This window comes from Erinaceus europaeus, chromosome 1, assembly GCF_950295315.1.
Source record: "Erinaceus europaeus chromosome 1, mEriEur2.1, whole genome shotgun sequence".
In the NCBI taxonomy this organism is placed as follows: Eukaryota; Metazoa; Chordata; class Mammalia; order Eulipotyphla; family Erinaceidae; genus Erinaceus; species Erinaceus europaeus.
In genome coordinates, this window is record NC_080162.1 from 7,077,872 (window position 1) to 7,099,281 (window position 21,410).

Below are 21,410 nucleotides of genomic sequence, written 5' to 3' on the forward strand. Positions count from 1 at the left end.
AGTGGTGGGAACTATACCGCTATTAAAATATTATAAAGTAGGGGCTGGGTTGTGGCGCGCGCCCTGTTGAGTGCATGTATTACAATGGACAAGGACGCGAGGTCGAGCCCCCGGTCCCCACCTGTAGGGAGAAAGCTTTGCAAGTGGTGAAGCAGGGCTGCAGCTGTCTCTCTGGCTCTCTCCCTCTCTAAGGGGGTGCCCTTCCCTCTTGATTTCTGGCCGTTCTTATCCAATAAATAAGGATTTAAAAAAAAAATCTTATAAAGTACCATTAAATCACTATGTCAGTGGAGAAAAATTTAATGCTTCAAGTTATTAAACTGTCTAGCTTCTAATATTGAGTTTATTTTGTTTAGTCTAATATATAATATTTCAAATTTAAAGCTAATTAAATTATTACACTGGAATTAGTTTAATTATTTTTATTTTATTTTTTTAATATTTTATTTATCTATTTATTAATGAGAGGGATAGGAGGAGAGGAAGAACCAGATATTACTTTGGTACATGTGCTGCTGGGGATTGAACTCTGGACCTCATGCATGAAAGTCCAATACCTTATCCACTATGTCACCTCCTGGACCACAGCTTAAATTGCTTAATCAGGTCTAAAAAAATTAATACCTAATTACCTAAAATCTCACAGATTAAAATCATTTTATTCTACCAATGTCTAAAACATTGTTACTAAGATATATCCTAAAATTGCATAATGCATGCTAAAGTCAATTATATTGTGCTTAATTGTTTTCTAGTGCTTCATGTACTGTTACTTATGTGACAGAGACAGAAAGAAATTGGGAGGGAAAAGGGAAATAGAAATGGAGAAATAAAGAGAGACACTTGTAGCACTGTTTCAGCATGCGTGAAGCTTCCTGAACGTGGGGACCAAGGGCTTGAACCTGGACTCCTTTGCATTACAACATGTAAGCTCAACTAGGTCTGCCACCATCTAGTCCCCAATTCTGTTTAGTGCTAACCATTGGGTTATCAAAGAAAAACTCCTAACTAGCTTGGTTATAGTAGTAATTACTGTCATTCTAAGTCCTTTATAAGACTACAAGGAACCTCTCTCCTTCTCTTTAATATCCATATTTTCCTTTGTCCTGGAATCTCTAGAACTTTGCTTGTATAGCTTGATTCTTTTCCTGATCACTTACTCTTCTGTCTGTCTCTACTGGTCTCAACTAAATCAACACTCCCTATGTTACCGCTGGGGATTGAACCTGGGACTTTGGAGCTTCAGGCACGAGAATCTCTTTGCATAACCATTATGCTATCTACCCTTCACCCTAGATCTTTATTAACATAAGGGACACAACTCCATTTTGGCTTGCACATTTTCTACAAGTTACAGATCTTAGATATAGGCTACGGTCTCTGATACTGTGTTAAATGACTTGCAAATAATATCCACATTTTAACAATGAACAAAGAGTATTCCCCAATGTAACTTAGTCTCATTTACGATGGTAATACTTACATATGTTTTTATCATGTAAATTAAGAGGGAAACTATTGCTTTCAGCCTATTAGCTTTAATATAGTATAAGCTCATAAAGCAATGTTCATTTTTCAATCACTTAAGTCTCTTTAGTGCCAGATTCAATATAAAAATGAACATAGTCAAACTGACATGTTTTGTGGAAGATATCCTCACTTTATATTCTACATCCAGAGAATTGAAACACATGCATTTGGACATATATAGTTAATTTATGACCTTAGGAGAACTGTTATTGACTATTGGAAGGGGGCAGGTGAACAGAATATTATTGTTTGAAAAGGTGTAGAATTATGTCTTTATTATAATCTTGTAAACTACTACTAACTCACTAATAAACATTCAAAAATGAGAAATTGTGAAGTTTTGCTTTCAGGTCTCTCCTATTAATTTCTCATGAGACAAAGGGGATACAATAAAAAATAAAGTTTTCTATTTGAGTCGGTACTGCTCTTATCTATCAAACTCAAATAGAAAACTTCTATACGGTAGCTCTTTCTACCTCTCACTTAAAGTGTGGTCACATGAATGTGGCTTTCCACTGTTGACCAACTGCTTCTCACAGATAAACTTAATCTCCAAACTTCACTTTTCATGCCCTTTCAGAACCCATGGCAATTCCTGCCAGTAGGCTGTATTTTCTTGGACAGCCAGAAACCACACGCCCCTGGTATTCTCCTGTGCCCATGGCTCCTGGTATTTTAGTCCCTTTTTAGTGCCTCTTCTTTCCATGGATTTCTTTATTTTTAAACATTTATTTACTTGGTAGACACAGGGAGAAGTCAAAAGGGATGGTGGAGGTAGATATGGAAAGAGACATACAACTTCAGCACTTTTTTTGACTGTTGTTAAGTTTATTTAACAACTAATTAATATAACCATTTACTATCAACTTTTAAAAATTGTTTTATTTTCCCTATTTCCCTTATTTTATTGTTGTTGTTGTTGTTATTGCTGTTGTTGATGTCAAAGTCGGTGGATAAGACAGAGAGAAATGGAGAGAGGAGGGGAAGACAGTGAGGGGGAGAGGAAGACAGACACCTGCAGACCTGCTTCACAGCCTGTGAAGCGACCTCCCCAGCAGGACTTGAACTGGGATTCTTACAGCAGTCCTTGTACTTCCTGCCATGTACACTTAACCTGCTGTGCTACCTCCTGACCCCCTTACTATCAACTTTTAACTTACTGTGTGAATAACAAAACTTATGAGCTTTGTTAATAACAACTACTTAATACAACCATAACACAACTGTGGGGACAGGAGGATTAAACCAGGGCCCTTGTGCATTATTAACATATACATTCAACCACGTGCACCATTGGCTAGCTCCTTGATAAAATTCTTTAAACTTTGAAAACACTTACATGCTTGTGAAGGTATTCTTTTATATTATTGTTATTTATTTATTCATTTATTTTTCCCATTTGCTGTCCTTGTTGTTTTTAACATTGTTATGGTTATTAACATCTTTGTTGGTGGATAGGACAGAGAGAAATGGAGAGAGGAGGGGAAGACAGAGGGGGAGAGAAAGACAGACACCTGCAGACCTGCTTCACTGTTTGTGAAGTGACTCCCCTGCAGATGGGGAGCAGGGGGCTCGAACTGGGATCCTTACGCCCATCCTTGCGCTGGTCCTTGTGTTTTGCACCATGTGCACTTAACCCGCTGGCCACCGCCTGACTCCTGCGAAGGTATTCTTTTCAGTGTACTAAGCCTCATCTCCCTGGGTTTTTGTTCCCTCCAACAAGTGAAGTTCCCTGTAAAGCAGATAAACAAATAGTTCCTACGTTTTTATTCTCTAGAGTAAAGTTTCATTCCATATGCCATCTGCTTAGCAGAAGTCTTCATTGAAAACTCCAAAGGATATGTACAATTTCTCTAACATCTACATTACTCTAACGATATTCATGAGTTTAAGTGTTGTCACTTGGGAAAAAAAAAAAAATTTCTATGCCACCAGGGTTATTGCTGGGGGCTTGGTACAAGCACTATGAATCCGCAGCTCCCTGAAGCCATTTAATACTTTTTTCTCTTTTTCTTGTTCTTCTCCTTTTCTTTCTCTTTTTTCTCTTGCTATCTTTATTTTTTAATCTTATTTATTTTATATCTATTGTTAAGTAGATAGATGGCTGATAGACACAATTATATAGACACCTGCACTAACATTTAAACTTAGATCGATTTTTCATTAACTCACAACTTCTTTTTTATAATGATTTTTAATTTTTTATATTTATTTATTTTCCCTTTTGTTGCCCTTGTGTTTTTTATTGTTGTAGTTATTATTATTGTAGTTATTAATGTCATCGTTGTTAGACAGGACAGAGAGAAATGGAGAGAGGAGGGGAAAACAGAGAGGGGGAGAGAAAGACAGACACCTGCAGACCTGCTTCACCGCTGCCTGTGAAGAGACTCCCCTGCAGGTGGGGATCCAGGGGTTCCACATGGATCTTTAGGCCTTTCCTTCCACTTTGCGCCACCTGCACTTAACTCACTGCACTACAGCCCGACTCCCCAACTCACAACTTCTAAAGGATCATTTGTGGTCCTACAAAATGCTGAGTGAAGGGAGTTGGGTGGTAGCACAGCGGGTTAAGCGCTGGTGGTGCAAAGCACAAGGACTGGCATAAGGATCCTGGTTTGAGCCCCCCTCTCCCCACCTGCAGGGGATTCTCTTCACAGGCGGCGGTGAAACAGATCTGCAGGTGTCTTTCTCTCCCCCTCTCTGTCTCGCCTCCTCTCTCCATTTCTCTCTGTCCTATCCAACAACAACGACAACAATAATAACTACAACAATAAAAAAGGACAGCAAAAGGGAATAAATAAATATTTTAAAAATACAGCAAAAATGCTGAGTAACGAAGGAAGACACAATTATTAAATCAAAAGCATTTTGAGGAATTTTATTATTTATTTAGGTAACAGCCATTTCACAGAGCCAAAAGGCTAACATTAATCACTGTGTCAAAACACAAGCCATGCTTATGTATATAAATGTCATTCAGCAGAGAAGTGAGAAAGTAAGGCACATTTATGACCTTTGATTTCTGTGAAAAGGAAAATACGTCTTTTCATCTAATAAAATCAATTTAGCAATTCCTTTGAAAATACACAAAAACCAAATGATTTATTTTTTATTATTCTTGGAGGGGGGTTGTGCATAGTGGCTCACCAGGGTAAGCACACATAGTACAAAGCAAGGACCGCACAAAGATCTGGGTTCCAGCCCCCGGCTCCCCACCTGCATGGGGGTCACTTCAGGAGCATCGAAGCAGGTCTACAAGCATCTATCTTTCTCCTCTATCTTCTCCTCCCCGCTATCAAAAAACAAAATAAAATAAATGGCGGCAGAAGCAATGGATTGATAGTGCACGCATCAAGCCCCATCAATAACCTTGGAGGCAAAAATAAATGAATAAATAAAAAAGAAAGAAAAAAATAATAATTCTTATCAGTCTGAAATTAATGAAGTACAAAATTTGGTAAGTAAATCTGAGTACTTCCCCACAGAGTATACAGATATTCTGTAAGACCCAGGCTGTAATATAATTGAATTAAAAGACATAGCCAAGATCTACAGAAAATGTCTTCTACAGATACAGAATGGATTCATAAGTAATGATACTCCTGACCCTAAATGGTTTGCCTATCTAGTAGGATAAAAAAACAGCAATTTTATTACATCAATCTGACTTATTGATCATACGACATCCTCCTTTGATTGCAAGGCCAGTAGTAACTATGCAAAGAATGTTCACATATGTACTTTCAAAAGAATACGTATTCTAAATATTGTTTAAAATAAGTTGTTTGCTCTATACATCCTGGACAGGAAGTACCATTTATGACAATCTTCAACTTAAGACAAGACTTTGTGAGGCCTTCTGCACAGAAGCTCTATTTAGTGGGCTAAGCAATAGCAACAAAAGCTTACAATGATCTATCTGCAATGTATGAAAATAAATTTCCTAAAAGAAAATATCGAATGCTATAATGTAACAAAATCTTTCTATGTGGATGTATTCGTATCAGTGGTATACTGTACTTGAAGAATAACCTTCAAGCTATAATAAAAAAATAATAGAACGACTTGAATAGAACCATTGCCATGAATCTTGTAAAATAAATATTATCATTGTCATTTCATTAATAAGGAAATTGGATCTTAACTATGCTAAGTTGACATATTTGATCATATAGTTACTAAAATAGAGAGCAAGTTAATCAATCTACCTGTCTCTAAAACTCACAGTCTTAATAATCTCTATCCACTGTCTTAATGTTAAAGAAATCTTAAATGAATATTCATTTATCAAAAATAGAAAGATAAATCCTATGGCCTACAACATAATTTCAGCATCCCAGCCATGATCATTTTCCACTGAGATAATTCTACTAGAAATTTATAAATGTAAGACTCCTAAATGAGAAACTTATGGTAATTCAAATGAATTCATTTGCATTGGATCTACCTTTCATAAATTATATGCCTTTGGGGTTACTGTGAAATATGTACATCTATCAGTATCTCACAGTGACCTTATAAAACACGTTCCTCATCCTATCTGCATCCTTGAAATGCTACTTACTAAGAGTAATAAAATACACACTGATAGCATAACTCCAAGATCTTCTCATTTTGCTCGCCTGTTCCACCACACTACTAATATTCTAATCCACCTGATAGACACCTGTATGTTAAAAACATACATTTACTGTCAGTGAAACAGCTCGTTTGCATACTAAACATGCTTTAACATACATGTGACCCATAATTGATCCTGGCCCATTTGCACTGGAAGAAGCTTCAATGGTGTGATATATTCCCCTCTCTCCATTTCTCCATTTCTATACCTGTCTGACAAAGTCAACCTTGTGCTGTGAAGCCTGAGTGCTTACAAACATATTTCATTCTCCCTTGAAATGCAATAATGTGTGTGTAATAATCAAATACTTCAAATTATATTAAATTCTTTAATGGGAGGGAGAATATTTTCTCCTCCTATTTCTTTATAATATTGTTTAATACATATGCCTTACTCCAGAACTTGATGTGTCAACATTATAGTGCACATCCACAGTTCTACTTTTCCTGTTCTCCAATTTTATCAGTTAATCTCACAATGTGGTTTAGATGGTTTTAAGCAATTTAATATAAATATCAACTACAATGCATTAATTTGCTAAATTTTAGCATGTTAAAATGTGAATGTGAAAAATGTCCTTCCAGAATAGACTATTTTAATATGAAGAGACCTTCATTTAAGAAGAAAATCACAGGGAGTCGGGCGGTACCCAGTGGGTTAAGCGCAGGTGTCACAAAGAGACAAGGACAGATGGAAGGGTCCCAGTTCGCATCCCCGGCTCCCCACCTGCAGGGTAGTCACTTCACAGGCGGCGGTGAAGCAGGTCTGCAGGTGTCTGTCTTTCTCTCCCCCTCTCTGTCTTCCCCTCCTCTCTCCATTTCTCTCTGTCCTATCTAACAACGACAACATCAATTACAACAACAACAATAACTACAACATTAAAACAACTAGGGCAACACAAGGGAATAAACAAATAAATATTAAAAAAATTTTTAAAAAATTAAGAAGAAAATCACGTTTATTGACTAGCTACAAGCGTGCATCCAAATAATGTTAATGATTACTAAGCATGTCAAATCACACTTTCCAGAGTCAGCCACATTAATAATTGTCACCATACATGCTCTTATTTTCACACTTCTCCCACAAAGGGGCAGAGTCTAGGATTCACTCCCTGATCTATAACTGTTTACTTAGTCTCCATGGAAGTGTCAACATATAGTTTCTGAAAGCAGATGATAAAAGATCATACAACCTTTATCTAGTCCTTTGGAGATACTTATGCAGAACTCAGAAATACCACCTACATTTTTTTACAGCTACCATGTTATGTGGAATCCCAAATTAGAGTATGCAGATAGATTATGTGACGTGTGCTCTCACTATGTGTCTCATCTGGTTGTCTTTGCCCAAGTTCTGTTTTCCACTCACCATGTTCTTGATAATGACTGGATTCACTCAGTGATGTAAACAGAAAAATTACTTCTCAGAGAGCACTGGCATTTGTTTTGCTGCCAGTCTCACTTGAGGACATATTTTAAAATTAAGAAATCAGGGTGGGTGGAGAATGGCATTCCTGCTTAGGAGTTCCCAAGTTCCCATACTTCAGGACCTGGGTTCATGCCCCCCCCCCGTAGCCCCCATTTCTAGTAAGAAAGATTCAGGAATGGTCAGCATGTGCCTTCTACTCATCCTCTCTATATTCTCCTCCCTTCTCAAGTTCTCTCTACCCTATCAAATAAAAGAGAGGGAAAAGAAGGAAAAAATAGACACCAGGAAGGATGACTTTAGTCATGCAGGCAAGGTAACTGTCTATAAACCTCGTGGTAATAAAAACTAAATAAGTAAATTAAACAGATTTGAGATCTTTCAAAAGAAACTCACTAATCATAAAAAAAAAAAACAATAAGGAAAATCATACTGGAAAGCAGGCAACACTCTGACAGTCAACATTTCGAGGCTGAGTGCTGGCACAGCCACTAAAGTCATGTGTTGCTACGTGTGCCATGTGTGCCATGTAGACTGTATCCCGAGCAGGACAACTGGGGCTCCAGCCTCTGGTTCTCATCCTCAGGAGGAAGCTTCAAACGTAGTTGAAAAGAGCTACAGGTGTCTCTCTCCCTCTCTCTCTTGGTCTATCACTTGTCATCAACACAGAAAAAGAAAGAAAAAAGAAAAAAAATGCTGCAGGAAACAGTGGTGTGGTGCAGACACTAAGCACAAACATAACCATGATGATTAAATTAAAAAGTCTCAAAATGAGAGTCTGGCAGTAGTGCAGTGAGTTAAATGCAGGTGGTGCAAAGCACAAGGACCAGAGTAAGTATCCCTGTTCGAGCCAAACCCCGGCTCCCCACCTGCAGGGGAGTCGCTTCACAGGCAGTGAAGCAGGTCTGTAGGTGTCTTTCTCTTCCCCTCTCTGTCTTCCCCTCCCTCTCCATTTCTCTCTGTCCTATTCAACAATGATGACATCAATAACAATAACAATAACAATAATAACCACAACAATAAAAACAATGGCAACAAAAAGGGAAAATAAATAAATATAAAGAAAAATGTCTCAAAATATAATATAGTATGGTTTGGTATGGCAGTAGGAAGATTGGAAGTTCAAGCTGGGTAGCTTTATGAAACATTCCTATGGAAAGATGGCATTTACGAAACATTCCTATGGAAAGATGGCATTATCAGCCCAGGAGCTTGCCCTTTCTATAAAGTAGCCATGGTGAGGATTGCCCCACTCTCCAAAGGGAAGCTGGGTTAGCTTACTCTGTCACTCCAGGAAGACTGGTCCTGAACTGAGTGGAGCCTAGAATGTTCCCAGCTGTGACTATTAACTGCCAACTCAGACTGTCAGTGACTCAGAGTTTACACAGGCTCCTGTGTTATAAGAGCCCTGGGTTAGGTTGATGGGGTAAACAGTTAATTTTACTTATCATTTCCCTTTGATTGGGAGCTACTCTCTTCTCTAGCCCAACTTTCTAACACTATTCTCAACTGTGGCACCATCTCCACAGACAAAATGTTTGTCCAGTTCCATGTTAGTTATCAAACTCAAGCAAAAAGTACAAAAAACATGCATAGGGCCTTGGGAGCATACTTAAAATAGACTTCCTCACTCCTTTCTTTTTCAATATTTTATTTATTTATTCTCTTTTGTTGACCTTGTTTTATTGTTGTAGTTATTATTGTTGTTGTTGTCATGGTTGTTAGATAGGACAGAGAGAAATGGAGAGAGGAGAGGAAGACAGAGGGGGAGAGAAAGATAGACAACTGCAGACCTGCTTCACCTCTTGTGAAGCTACTCCCCTGCAGGTGGGGGGCCAGGGGGCTCGAACTGGGATCCTTACTCTGGTCCTTGCGCTTTGGGCCATGTGGACTTAACTCGATGCTACTGCCCAACTCCCCCTCACTTCTTTTCACCCTAAGATAAGTATTCTTTTTGTTTGTTTGTTTGTTTGTTTACTTATTCCCTTTTGTTGCCCTTGTTGTTTTTCATTGTTGTTGTAATTATTATTGTTGTTGTTATTGATGTCGTCATTGTTGGATAGAACAGAGAGAAATGTAGAGAGGAGGGGAAGACAGAGGGGGGAGAGAAAGACAGACACCTGCAGACCTGCTTCACTGTTTGTGAAGTGACTCCTCTGCTGGTGGGGAGCAGGGGGCTCGAACCGGGATCCTTTAGCCGGTCCTTGCACTTTGCACCACCTGTGCTTAAGCCCCTACTGCCCGACTCCCAAGATATGTCTTCTTAGCTTCTCTATTCCTACTTGTTGGCTCCTCTTTATTAAATGTATTGCCCTGCTTTATATCTTATTGACTTTTAACCACCAAACTGTAATTGCAACTATGATTCCATCCTGACTTCCCTGGACAGACTACCTAGCCAATGAGTCCATAGCCTCACCTCTCCAGAGCTCTATCCCACTAGGAAAAGAGAGACACAAGCTGGGTGTTTGGATTAACCTGCTAACACCCACGGCCATTGGTGAAGCCATTACAGAAGTCAGAGTGCCCAACTTCTGCACCACAAAAAAGAATTTAAATCCATATTACCAATGGGGATCAGAAGGATGATAGGGAGGTAATGACTGGAGGAGGGCTCTGACCTCCAACTTCATCAGGACCCAGAGAGAAAAAAAACAAAAGTCATTTAGAAGTATTAACAGGTGAAGGTGTAACTTCAAAAGAAAGAGAAGATGGGAGTATGGAAAAATGGGAAAATACATACAAATATACATAGATAATTGTAGAAATAATGGTTAACCCATATCTTCAACCTTGGGAGAACTGCTGCAGCTTCCAATAGAAGGAATATAGAACTCTGGTGATGGGCATGGGTCAGAATTATAAACCTGTTGTCTCATAATTTTGTAAAACAATACTAAATTGCTAATAAAACAAAAACTAGAGGGAGTCGGGCGGTAGCGCAGTGGGTTAAGCACAGGTGCAAAGCTCAAGGACAGGCCTAAGGATCCCAGATCGAGCGCCCAGATCCCCGCCTGCAGGGGAGTCGCTTCACAGGTGGTGAAGTAGGTCTGCAGGTGTCTTTCTCTCCCCCTCTCTGTCTTCCCCTCCTCTTTGCATTTCTCTCTGTTCTATCCAACAAAGAGGACACCAATGACAACAATAATAATAACTACAACAGTAAAACAGCAAGGACAACAAAAGGGAACAAATAAATAAATAACGGAAACTAAAAAAAAAAGGAAATATGACATTATTATTTTTATTTTGTAGCTTAGGAAATGACATTGCATGTTTATATAATCCCACAGGCAATAAAGTTGGTAACATTCCCAGTTTTCTTATAAACACTTCATAGCTGTTTTGTACCTACTACCCACAATGACTGTGAAATGAATGCCTTTTATGTGCACTTTTCAAGTTAAATTAAATGAAGTATAAAGGGCTTAATTATCATAGGTAGAAAGTACAAGACTTGAATATAGTTTTCTCAGATCTTAACACAGAAGCTACTAATGGCTACAATATCCTGCTGCTATCTTGCCAGTGATAATTCAGTTACATGATAACAAAGTTTCTACCAGACTTTGCTAGTCTCTTTTTATGCAGCAGAATTTTGTTTCTCCATATACATAATTTTTAAATTGATATACTTCTGACTCAGAAAAAAAATTTTAAATTCCTTGGAACTATACTTGAGTTATGGTTTAGATTTAGGTTTCTGTAAGAACTTTTATGAATGCTCTATGTGGTACCTCATTCCTACATTTCCAGAGTTATGTCATATAAAACAAAGCAAAGGGATTTAATTTATTTTTATTTCTTTTTTTTTGCCTCCAGGGCTATCACTGGGGCTCGAGAGGGGAGGGGGAGGTCATAGAGAGGATAGTGCCAGACAGACACCTGCAGCCTTACCTCATCATTTGTGAAGCAAACCCCCTGCAGATGGGGAGATGGAGGCTCAAACCCAGATCCTAATGCTTCATAGTATGTTCACTTAACTAGATTTTCCACCGCCCAACCCACAAAGTGATTTAATTTCAATGATACAAACTGTTTCCATCTTGGCAAATTTGTTCTATGAAAGCATATTATCATTAATTCTTTATTGTCCTCAGAATTCCTCGGATATATTTTTTCTTTTCCCATGAGGATTATTGCTATAGTTTGGTACCTGTTTGCTCAGGTCTACCCTCTCTATCTCTCTCCCCCTCACCCCCCTTCTTTTTGTTTGATAGATGGTGAGAGACAGAAAGAAAGGGAAAGGAGAGATCCCTGCAGCACTTGTCCATCATTTGTTGAAACACACACACACATACACACACACACACACACACACACACACACACACACACACACACACACACACACACACACACACCCTGTAGGTAGGGGGTAGGGGCTTAAACCCAAGTCATTACTCCTGGTAATGTGTACAATCTACTGTCTGCCCCACCAGACTATTTCCTAGGATATTCACTACATCTTTTGTCTAAATGGCTTGGAAAATTTTCCAAGGATATCATCATAAAATTCAAGAGATCTTGTATCATTTAAAGTGTTCCTTGTTCCCATATAAAAGTATTGCTTGCTTATGAATTATAAAGAGTTGTTACAAAGTTAAAATGTGGGGGCCAGGCAGTAATGCAGTAGCTTAAACACAAATAGTACAAAGCACAAGGGGTCACTTCATGAGTGGTGAAGCAGGTCTGCAGGTGTCTGTCTTTCTCTCTCCCTCTCTGTCTTCCCCTCTCTCTCCATTTCTCTCTGTCCTATCCAACAACAATGACATTGATAACAACAATAGTAATAACCACAATAAAGCTTAAAAAAAAGAAAAAGAAATAGCTTCCAGGAGCAGTGGATTCATAGTGCAGGCACCCAGCCCCAACAATAACCCTGGAGGCAAAAAAAGAAAAGAAAGAAAGAAAGAAAGAAAGAAAGAAAGAAAGAAAGAGAAAGTTAAACTGTGTGTACATACAGGTATAGGGAGTCCATTCATAATTGTGAAGAAGATAGAAATCAGATAGGTGTCTACTATATACCTTTCCCCACCAAAAAAAAAACCCACACCACAACTTTAAGAATGGATTATAAGTATGTTAATTTAACATGTGCCTAACCCAGCTCAAACTCAGCCCCCAGGGCACTGAATCAACTTTCACGGTGATGGGATCTTTCGTTCTTTTCTGCCTCAAAGGAGACAGAGAGAGAGAGAGAGAGAGAGAGAGAGAGAAACTAAAAGTGAGAAGATTGGGTGTTGAACCCACACAGTTAAGCACACACAGCACTGTGCATAAGGGCCTGCTCAGGGCTGCTCTGTATCAGCCCTCAGATACCCACCTGCAAGGGGGATTCTTTGCAAGCAGAGAAGCACATGTGCAAGTCTCTATCTTTCTCTCTCCCTCTCTATCTCCCCCTCTCCTCTCAATTTCTCCCTGTCTTATAAATAAAAAAATAAATAAATGAAATTAAAAAATGGCCACCAGGATCAGTAGTGCTAGCACGGAGCCCCAGTGATAACCCTAGAGGGAAAAAAATAAATTAAGAGTGTGACATCAAAAAGCTCTCATTTTCTCCTCTTGCTAATTCATAAAGAATAAAATAAAATAATGACAACCATACCAAGGAAAGTAAATGTGAAGCAAGTACATGGCACACTTAGTTTCTAGCAGGGAGTGAATATCTAAGTGAGATTTTTTTTAAAAAACCTGTACTTAGATTTTTATGGAAGCTCTAGTTTTAGGATTTTATCAGTCTCAGGATTTTGAATATAATACTTTCTATAACAGCTGGGATGCACAAAGAGCTGTATCTGAGATGAAGTTTGCTGATTTTTCCTATTCAACATACATGAAGACAACTCTGGCTGGAGTGCTGGTTAAGTAGGGAGCCTGATTCCAAACACACATATGGGGATACATGTGTTGTAGTAAACAGAAGCCAGGAAATATCTTATGGTAGCAGACAGCCAGATGGGTAGTTCACCTCTGTATGGCAGTGGCTTCTCAAGCAGGAGAATGATGTCTATGTTAACAGTGTCGTTGACTAGGCTCACATGGTCTCTGAGAAAAAGCATCTAGTAGGTGAGTAAGTGCTGCATTCTCTCTGGAGTCCACTAGCCAGAGGGAAACTATGTGTATAATTATTTTTAAATGTTTGCTCTAAAAACACTAGCGTAAGCTCCTCCTCCTGTTCCTCCTCCTCCTCCTCCTCCTCCTCCTCCTCCTCCTCTTCCTCCTCCTCCTCTTAAACTGTCAAGCAAACATCATATGGTAACATCTAATAATCTTAAACTGAAGGATGTTTGCACCTGTGAGTAAAGCATGATACATTGGCAATCTTTTTATTAGCCTCCTGAGTCCTGTTCTTAAAAGTGTCTGCATTCTGCTAAATTTGCAATATTGTACTTTTTAGTTTTAATTATTTTTTTTTTCCTGAAGTCTGCAGGATAGTCAGTGAGAGGAAAAAACAATTTCCAGTACATAGTCTTTAAATCAACTGCGTTTCATTCCTTTCTCTCTGTTGGGAGCAGAGTCCTGATTTTCAACACAGAATGTCTGGCAGAAAACAATTGCATCTTATTAAATTGCCTTCTGGGCTTATTGAAACCTTTAAAATTATTATATACCTAATCACCATTTTCATTTAGTTTCCAAAGACAACAGATTCATTTTATCTAATATGTTCCAAATGTTGTCAACATGATGATCAACAATGTATGAGAAAGAATATTTTCAGTATGAGTGGCTGGGAATGGGGATTTTAGCTTGTACTGCAGGCGATATGCTTTCTATAAATAGGCCACTTTTAGGGATACAAATTACACACACACACACACACACACACGCATATATATGTGTGTGTGTAACATATATGTTTATTTTAATCAATAAGATTATAGTTCTGTGCTCTGTTTAAAAGCATGTATTAGGGTAAGGAAATAGCATAATAATTTTGCAAATAGACATTAATGCCTGAGGCTCAGAAGTCCCAGGCTCAATCCCCAATCCCACCATAAGCCAGAGGATAGAGCAGTGCCCTCACTTAGAAAAAACAAACAATAAGGGAAAGAGAGACAAAGACTGGGAATATGGACCGACCAGTCAACACCCATGTTCAGCTGGGAAGCAATTACAGAAGCCAGACCTTCCACCTTGTACAACCCACAATGACCCTGGGTCCCTGCTCCCAGAGGGATAGAGAGTGGGAAAGCTATCAGGGGAGGGGGTGGGATATGGAGACTGGGTGGTGGGAATTGTGTGGAATTGTACCCCTCCTACCCTATGGTTTTGTTAATTTATCCTTTTTTAAATAAAAAAAAAAACAATAAGGGCAGGGTTAAATATCATAATGGTTATGCAAAGAGACTCTCATGCCTGAGGCTCCAAAGTCCCAGGTTCAATCCCCTGCACCTCCATAAGCCAGAGCTAAACAGTGCTCTGGTAAAAAAAAAATAAATAATAATAATAATGAAAAGCATATATTGAATGATCCCTATGTGATATATAATGGTGTGTGTACCTCTCATTTACAGGAATCAAAATGCCCATAAGTTGCAAAATTATCTAAAATTGAAACAAAACAAAATAAAATATGAAAGTGGTTGTACAGTCCTGGAAAGAATGGTAGTGCTGAAGCTTCCTCCCTATTGGGTAGGGGCTAGAACTGAAACTGTGGCACACACACTGAGCATTCATTCAGCGTACTACTCAACTGAGCTATTTTTGCAGACCCAAAGTCCTTCCTCTTAAAGGGATCCATATTGATCTTAATTTATATTGAAATTTTATGTGGTGATCCAAGAGACTTTCTTTTTCTTTCTTTCTTTCTTTCTTTCTTTCTTTCTTTCTTTCTTTCTTTCTTTCTTTCTTTCTTTCATATGTGGTTGTTAATTGTCACACTAAAACATGGGGAGGGGGGACCAATAAGTAAAATTAAATGTTCTTACTTTGAAAAATTTAGGGATCCACAAACATTTACTTTTTACTAAGCACACAACCAAATTTTCATTATACCCCAATAGCTGAGAAAAGACAGAACATGATAACTCCCCTGGACACCATCAAGTCTAAGATACATTTCTTCAGATAGGCTGGGTACTGGGACAGCAGCAGCTACCTCATAAGTCACGTGAGGAGAGACTATAAGTCTCTTTCTCTAGATATCTTTTAGTTGGGATCCAGATACTCTCAATATGAGGTAAGTGAACTTGTCTATGAATTTTTGTTGCCATACAAGAATCTAAAATTCCAAATTGTTCTTTTTTTTTTTTTTATGTTACCTTTATTTTGATGCCAAAGTGAACTGATGTAAAACAAAACAGAAGCTGTTTTCATAGACAGTATCCTTAAGGACTGTCAATATAAAGAGACTGATTTGGAACAGGCTGAGGAACCCTAGGAGAAGCTTTGGCAATAACATACATCACTAACCTCCCCATTCAGATCAGTCACAACAGACAACCTGAATGAACTCTGGGCACAGATAATCAATGGAATACTTTAAGTTGGGGCCAAGTGATTTTCTTTGGTAAAATGTGGATTTTTAAATGCCATTTTTATTTGGAGGCACAGCTCAGAAGGATTATGTGGCCATGTTTTACCTAGCAAAATGGCACTGGACACAGTTAAGAATAGCTTTTTTTAATGCTTGTCATCACTGGAACACCACTGTTCCAGAACAGCTCTTTCAGAGAGAAGGACAGAAACAAAAGAGAAAAGAGAAAAAAAAAAAACAAATTGTCCCTCAGTGTGGGGAGGTCATACTCAAACCTCGACCATTTGAATGAGAAAACAAGCTCACTATGTTAAGTGAGCTATTTTGCATGACCCCAAAATAACATTTTAAGTAATAAAAGTCTTGTCTTCTGTTTTTTTCTTTTATTCGCACATGTCCTTGCCTGACACAGCTCATCCTGAAAAGTAATATGCCACTTAGTCTTAACTCTGCCCAGCACATGTGAAATGAAATAAAATATTATGTGTACTGTGCCCTGACCTCATTTTCCACAAATGTATGACTTTGGTCACCAGGGTAACCAGGCAAGAAAAATGAATGAAGGCCATACTTTGTCTGATCATTAGTGCTTGTAACAAAAATAATAGTTCCATCAAGATATAAATATAGAGACCAGTTATTTTATGAATAATAAAATAAATGTCACCGAAGTGATGACACCATGGACTGATTAAACACCCTGACGGGAAGAGAACTCAAGGACGTCTAGGCCAGTATGCTACATTTTGCAGCTGCACGAACTAAAGACAAAGGATGAATCACAAGGATGACACCCAAAATGAGTGGCAGTACTGATTTCTACAAGGAAAAGAGAACAGGAAATTGAGTAAGTACAGACAGACACAGTGTGTGATGAACATATACAATGTGTGCTCCTACTGCTATTATTTAAGTCATCTTTGTTTATTGGGTAGAGATAGCCAGAAAGCAAGAGGAAAGAGGAGACAGAGAGGCAAAGAGACAGGGAGACATGTGCAGTACTGCTTCACCACTCACAAACCTTCCCCCTACAGTTGGGGAGCAAGGGCTGGAACCTGGGTCCTTGAGCACAGTAATGTGTGCTCAGTCAGGTGCACCAACTCTAGGACATATATATATTCTATATGGAAAACACATGGGTCTTCAAGTACATATACTGAGAGTAAACAAAAACTTAGACAAGTTAAGTCCATGTTTCAAGACTACATTATACTGTCGGGCTGTGACACAGAGGAGAGAGAGGAGATCCAGAGCAGAGAGGGAACACAAATCTTTATTTGCTCAGGCACCTCAGAGTTGGGTGAGAGCACAGCAGTCCGGGCCACATGGAGCTGGCAAAAATGGCCACCTCCCACTATGCCCAACAACCCTTCCGTGCCAGAGTGAAGAGCAGGCCAGAAAAGAGTGGACCTGCAGCAGCAGTGGGCTTTATAGGATAAAAAACTGGAAGTGGAAGTCAGGACAGGATTGGTCGGGATAGGCACTCCAGGAATATCATTTCAACTTTTGCAATACCCTGAGGGGACAAGATGGTGGAACAAGGCACTTCGGGAATATCATTTCAACTCTCCTGGGAACTGGCAATACCCTGAGGGGACAACATGGTGGCTGTGACTGCATCTGCACAATTTCCCAGCATTATACTGTGGCACAGAAGGAGATATAAGGGCTACCTAGAGCTTTGGACCTAAAGGCTGAAGTTAGGAGTTCAGTCCCTGGCCTCATATGTACCAGAGCAATGCTCTGGTTCTCTACCTTATTAATAAAATAAATAAATGATTAAGATAAATATAGTACAGATTGATACTGCTAACTATATGGGTCTGATTGGCTTTCCAATAAATCCCAGATTTTTGGTCACATATTATTTTTGATGTTGCTCTAACAACATCAGATGTGACTGATAACTTACATTCAGTATTTTTTATAAAGACAAAGAGAAATTGAGAAGTTGGAGAAAGATTACTTCAACAGTATTTCACTATTATAGAAGTCTTCATTTAAAATCACTCATATTTTCTCTCTCTCATAATGTATATGAATATATATATATGAGTGTGTGCATGTGTGTGTGATGTAAGATATATATATATATATACATATAATGATATATTACCTAATAAAGTTTGTTTAGACAGCATTTCATAATCAATAATAATTTATACATAGAAAATTTCACACCTCTTATTTATTTATGTGAATAAACATTTTTTAAAATTTTTTATTTCATTTATTTTCCCTTTTGTTGCCCTTGCTGTTTTTTATTGTCGTTGTAGTTATTATTGTTGTTGTTATTGATGTTGTCTTTGTTAGACAGGACAGAGAGAAATGGAGAGAGGAGGGGAAGATATACATAGAGAGAGAAAGATAGACACCTGCAGACCTGCTTCACCACCTGTGAAGCGACTCCCCTGCGGGTGGGGAGCCGGAGGCTTGAACCAGATCCTTATGCCAGTCCTTGCACTTCATGCCACCTGTGCTTAACCTGCTGCATTACTGCTGAATTCCCATGAATAGACTTTTAAGATGCAGCGTCAGTATTTTTTTTCTTTGCTTTGACATGAATTATGTTAACCTCTAACACATTCTTTTCATCCTGATAGATTACCCACTGTATTTAATATTTTTAAATTTTGAAAAAATCTGCTGAGGATCTTTATTTCACACAAAGTATGAAATGTGATCAAAAGGTCAATTAGCTACATCGTTCCTGCCTAGTAGTTTCTTCCTGATAAAACTAAGACACAATTGGCAGTGAATCGCTATGTTGGTGAAACTCAGTGCCATTACAGTATGAAAAGTAAAGAGCCTGACACTTTAGCTAGCCATTAAATTATAATAATATATTTAATAGAGATAGTAGTAAAATTTAAGAATTTCCATAGATATTATTACAGGTGAATACTGCTAGTAGAGTTGCAAGCATATTCTCACAACCACAATTACCTACAGAATTAATATTAACATTGATAAAGGTGTCAAAGTTATTTCTAGCCTAAGAAATTCTCTATATATTGAAATGTTGGGAGATTGTAAGGATGTGGTAGAGCCTGGCAGGGTTTGACCTGAGGAGTGCATCTACCCTGCCAGTCTCTCTCTCTCTATGGAGAGGTTGAGCAAGGAGGGAAAGGAGTAACCCCAAAGCCTTGCCAGTCTTATCAGACTCCCTGCTTCACAAAGCACCCTGCATTCCTGATACTATGGCCTGCTCACTTATTATCTACATAATCATAATCATAATCTCTAAATTATTACTGATTTTGTCCAGATCAGAAACTTAAAATTGCACATTCCTGTTTTGCTTAAACATGCTTAACTTCACATACGTATATGCACACATACCCCCAATGAATGCATATTCTTCCTTACACAGACACTGTCTCTATATATGTCTTCATCAGTACAGATTAGCCAAGCAATACATACATATTTAGCACTGTGCACCCCTCCATATGCACATAAACATGCCAAGGTAAACTTTACTTATTACAATGTAGAATCACAAAGGAATCTGAACACTTCTCCACTCATAAGAAACACACTAAGTTTCAAAGACACTGCTATTATAGACATATATTTAAAACCCCCTTGTAGCAGCTGAGAACAAGACTTAGTAGGTACAGTGCAGACTTTGTAACTGTGAAGCCCTAGATTCAGCCTGAGGCTGTGTTCTAACAATAGTCCATCTTGCTGGTCTGTCTAAGGTTACTAATGGCGATTAAGGGATGGTGCAGAAGGAGTTCTAAGCTCTGAGGTAGAGAGATAGAGCTTTAATGGTGACTGTGACTTGTCAACACATATCTGATGAAGAGGTAGAACTATACCTCTTTGCTTACTTGTAAAACAGTTAATTCCACAATACGTCGGCCTGACGGTTTATGTGGATGCTTTAGCTTGCATTGGATTTCAGATTCAGTCTAACCATGACCAAGCTAGGGGAAGCTGTCTTGGTGTATTGCTACTTTTCTCTCTCTTTCTCTTTCTCTATGAACAAAGAGGACTGGAGTAGTGAAGCTCCCAAAATGACAAAACTAGCCTTAGGATATAGAAGGATAATTAGCACTCAGAATATAACAGAAATAATAACAAACTAAAACTAAATATTCTCAATCACTATTATTACTGAGGCGTTAACGGCTTACAGTAAATACAGTTGTTGTATGTATAAAATTTCTGTTTTCTGAAAGCTCTCTCACCCCCTGGCTAAGCCCACCTTCAACAACATGCACCAGGACCTGAACAAACCCACTCCTCCAGAATCCTTTACCTTGGTTCAGTACACAGAACACAGTCCAAGGGCTATTTTGTGCTCCCCTTTCTATTCTTATTTCTTAACTTCTGTCTGCGAGTGACTTCATCCCATACTCATCCTTCTATTTCTGGCTTATCTTACTTGATATGATCCTTTAAGCCCCTTCCAATCACTTTTTAAAAAAGTTGTTCTGGGGCCAGGTGCTGGTACACCTGGTTGAGTGCACGCGTTACAATGCCCAAAGACCAGGGTTCAAGTCCCCAGTCCCCACTTGTAGGGGGAAATCTTCATGAGTGGTGAAGCAGTGCTGCAGGTCTCTCTTCTCTTTCCTCCTCCTCTTCCTCCTCCTCCTCCTTCTTCTTTCTCTCTTTCCCTCTCTCTCTCTCTCTCCCCCTTTCTCTCCTTCCTCTCAATTCCTGGCTGCCTCTATCCAACAAATAAATAAAGATATTTTTTAATTAAAAATTGTTCTTTTGTATACAAAGAGAATATTACAAATACATGAGTCAAGCTCCAGAAAAAGCAGAGTGATCTGGTACAATAAATCCAATATTATATTACCTCCTAATTCTGTTCTCACTTCTCAGAAAGAATTGCAGCAAGTTAAAAAAAACTCTGAAATTCAAGAACATCTTCAAATCTGGAGTGAAAAAAATAGCTGTGGGGCAAGATAATTAACATGTGAGAATTGAGGAAGAGAGGTTAACACATTCTGACAGAATAAAAATTCTATGACTTCCAACTCAGCTGACTCATGATTAGAAGTTGTGAGTATTCCCCACTGGGGTAGAATAAATGTCAAAGATAAGTGAAACTTTTTATAGTATATTTAATAGAATCTCAAGCAAAAGAACAGAAACATCTTTCTCATACTCACACCCTCATGAGTTTAAAACTGTACAAACTCAACTAAGCTTTACATTCAAAATAGGGAACATTGTCATACATTTATTAGCTCAGATTTAGATATTTACAGCTTTTAAGTTACTTGGTTTCTATCAAAATAGGCATCTGTCATATATAAACAATAAAAACCTTGAATACTTTCAATATATCAAGGAAGATGCAAGAAATACAATAGAGAATAAAGCATTAACCGGA

General features: G+C 38.4%; 1 protein-coding gene across 2 annotated transcripts in view; it reads right to left on the reverse strand.

The window, feature by feature from the left end:
• Positions 1 to 21,410, reverse strand: part of LOC132538024 (protocadherin-15-like) — a 406,474-nt gene that overhangs the window by 327,433 nt on the left and 57,631 nt on the right. The gene's annotated exons all lie outside the window — the stretch shown is intronic.